Below are 3,967 nucleotides of genomic sequence, written 5' to 3'. Positions count from 1 at the left end.
TTATAATTTTTCTAAAACTAAAAGCAAAAAGAATTAAAAATAAAGCAAAAAACAAAATAAAATAAATAATGGAGAAAACAAAACAAAAAACTGGAAAAAATAAAAATAGCAACAATAAGTAAAGAAAACAAAAAAACAAAAAAGTGCCTCCTACTGGGCCCCCACGGCCTGAATACGACTAGAAACCCTATCATGGGCCAGGACTGAGGCCCGCAGAAGGCCTAGCAGGCCCACAGGAAAAGCAGTGTCAGATTAGGCGCATAGGCCTGCAGTTCAGAGGAGTTCGAGAGAGAGGAGGCAGCTGAGCTTATAAACAGGTCATCGGCGCTCCCAACTAGCAAGGTGGGACTAAACTCCCACCACCATGCCGCTGTGCAAGGCTATTGGTCCCGATTGGTGGCACCAACCGGGACTAAAGGGCTGCATTGGTCCCAGTTCGTGGCACCAACCGGGACCAATGCCCCTCTTTAGTCCCGGTTGGTGCCACCAACCAGGACCAAAGGGTGCCGCTTCCCGCCCTTTGGGCTGCCGAAAACTGTACTTTGGTCCCGGTTTGTGGCACCAACCGGGACTAAAGGGTGCATTGGTCCGGGTTGGTGCCACGAACCGGGACCAATGCTCTTGGTATATAACCAGGACTTGTGAAAATTTCATTTTCTCATCTCCATTTTCCCCCCACGACGCCGAGCTCATCGCCGCCAGGCTGCACCGATGCCGCCCGCCGCCCCCGCCGTCGCCGTCGCCCGTGCCCGTTGTCACCGTCGCCCGTGCCCTCACCGTCGCCCACGCCCCTGCCCCGACGCGCGCCGCCCTGGCCCGCCGCCCCCGTCGTCGTCGTTGCCGGCGCCCCTGCCCCTGACGCGTGCCGCCCCGGCCCGCCCCCATCGCCGTCGCCCGCGCCCCTGCCCCGACGCGCGCTGCCCCGGCCCGCCCCCGTACATCGTCGCCGTCGCCTTGACTCGCCCTTCGTCGATGTCACCGGCTCCCTACCCCAAGCGCGTGCCGGCCCACTGCCCCGTCGCCATCCTCGCCGCTGACCCCGTGGTCATCCTCACCTTGGTCCAGCCGGCGCCCTCCCTAGCATTTTTTTCCATATATATGCTTGTTTTTTTCATATATATGCTTGTTTATATATATATATATATATATATATATGATGATATATATGCTTGTTATCATAATTGTTTTTGTTCATATATATATGTAATATTTTTTTTATAGAATATGATGTTTTTCATAGATGATCACATATATGAAGTATGCACGGATGTGGATGAAATATGATGTTTTTTTGTTCATAGAACATGATGTTTTTTTATTCACAGATTTTTTTTTTGTTTATGAGAGAGGCGGGGACGTCGAGGGATTATAGATGTAGTTTTTCAGAATTTTCTATCGTGCATAGACGGATTTTAGACCATGGGTGCACCCCCTCCGATCCCTATCGTTGCAAAAGTTGCTAAGTGATATTAAGGACGTGGGGGGGTTGATATACCCCTCCCTGATAATATTATTTTCATGTACGTATGTCGTGTCGATATAAACTCCCGATAACTTCAACACGTGGGGGGGTCGATATACCCGCTCCTGATAACTTCAACACGTGGGGGGGTCGATATACCCCCTCCCCGATAATATTATTTTCCGATGTATGTATGTCGTCGTTGTCGATATAAACCCCTCCCGATAACTTCAACACGTGGGGGGGTCGATATACCCCTGATAACCCACAAGTATAGGGGATCGCAACAGTTTTCGAGGGTAGAGTATTCAACCCAAATTTATTGATTCGACACAAGGGGAGCCAAAGAATATTCTCAAGTATTAGCAGCTGAGTTGTCAATTCAACCACACCTGGAAACTTAGTATCTGCAGCAAAGTGTTTAGTAGCAAAGTAATACGATAGTGGTGGTAACGGTAACAAATGTAAAGACAGAAAAAGTAATGTTTTTAGTATTTTGTAGTGATTGTAACAGTAGCAACGGAAAAGTAAATAAGCGAGAACCAGTATATGGAAAACTCGTAGGCATCGGATTAGTGATGGATAATTATGCCGGATGTGGTTCGTCATGTAACAGTCATAACATAGGGTGACACAGAACTAGCTCCAATTCATCAATGTAATGTAGGCATGTATTCCGAATATAGTCATACGTGCTTATGGAAAAGAACTTGCATGACATCTTTTGTCCTACCATCACGTGGCAGCGGGGTCCTATTGGAAACTAAGGTATATTAAGGCCTCCTTTTAATAGAGAACCGGAACAAAGCATTAGCACATAGTGAATACATGAACTCCTCAAACTATGGTCATCAACGGGAGTGGTCCCGATTATTGTCACTTCAGGGTTGCCGGATAATAACACATAGTAGGTGACTATAGACTTGCAAGATAGGATCAAGAACTCACATATATTCATGAAAACATAATAGGTTCAGATCTGAAATCATGGCACTTGGGCCCTAGTGACAAGCATTAAGCATAGCAAAGTCATAGCAACATCAATCTCAGAACATAGTGGATACTAGGAATCAAACCCTAACAAAGCTAACTCGATTACATGATAAATCTCATCCAACCCATCACCGTCCAGCAAGCCTACGATGGAATTACTCACGCACGGCGGTGAGCATCATGAAATTGGTGATGGAGGATGGTTCATGATGATGACGACGACGAATCCCCCTCTCTGGAGCCCCGAACGGACTCCAGATCAGCCCTCCCGAGAGAGATTAGGGCTTGGCGGCGGCTCCGTATCGTAAAACGTGATGATTTCTTCTCCCTGATTTTTTTCTCCCCGAAAGCCAATATATGGAGTTGGAGTTGGCGTCGGAGGGTCTCCAGGGGGCCCACGAGGTAGGGGGGCGCGCCCAGGAGGGGGGGCGCCCCCCACCCTCATGGACAGGGTGTGGGCCCCCTGGTCTTCATCTTTGGCGAGGATTTTTTATTATTTATTCTAAGATATTCCGTGGAGTTTCAGGTCATTCTGAGAACTTTTGTTTTCTGCACAAAAAACAACATCATGGCAATTCTGCTGAAAACAACGTCAGTCCGGGTTAGTTCCATTCAAATCATACAAGTTAGAGTCCAAAACAAGGGCAAACGTGTTTGGAAAAGTAGATACAATGGAGACGTATCAACTCCCCCAAGCTTAAACCCTTGCTTGTCCTCAAGCAATTCAGTTGACAAACTGAAAGAGAAAAAGAAAAACTTTTACAAACTCTGCTTGCTCTTGTTGTTGTAACTATGTCAAGCCAGCATTCAAGTTTTCAGCAAAGATCATAACTAACCAGATTTGCAATAACTCCTAGGTCTCATGTTTACTCATATCAATAACATAATCAGCTAGCAAGCCATAATAATAAATCTCGGATGACAACACTTTCTCAAAACAATCATAATATGATATAACAAGATGGTACCTCGCTATCCCTTTCTGAGACCGCAAAACATAAATGCAGAGCACCTTCAAAGATCAAGGACTGACTAGACATTGTAATTCATGGTAAAAGAGATCCAATCATAGTCATACCCGATATAAATTAACAGTAATGAATGCAAATGACAGCTGTGCTCTCCAGCTAGTGCTTTTAATAAGAGGGTGATGACTCAACATAAAAGTAAATAGAAAGGCCCTTCGCAGAGGGAAGCGGGGATTTGTAGAGGTGCCAGAGCTTGGTTTTGAAATAGAGGTAAGTTATATTTTGAGTGGCATACTTTCATTGTCAACATAAAAACTAAGAGATGATGATATCTTCCATGCTAAACAAATTATAGGCGGTTCCCAAACGGAATGGTAAAGTTTATACTCCCCCTCCTCCACAAGCATCAATCCATGGCTTGCTCGAAACAACGAGTGCCTCCAACATTCAATGGGTCCCAGGGGGAGTTGTGTTTGCAATTATTTTGATTTAGTTTGCATAAAGCATGGGACTGGGCATCCCGGTGACCAGCCATTTTCTCGTG

This window comes from Triticum dicoccoides, chromosome 5B (genome assembly GCF_002162155.2).
Source record: "Triticum dicoccoides isolate Atlit2015 ecotype Zavitan chromosome 5B, WEW_v2.0, whole genome shotgun sequence".
Taxonomy (NCBI): domain Eukaryota; kingdom Viridiplantae; phylum Streptophyta; class Magnoliopsida; order Poales; family Poaceae; genus Triticum; species Triticum dicoccoides.
Note: the sequence above shows the minus strand (reverse complement) of the source record.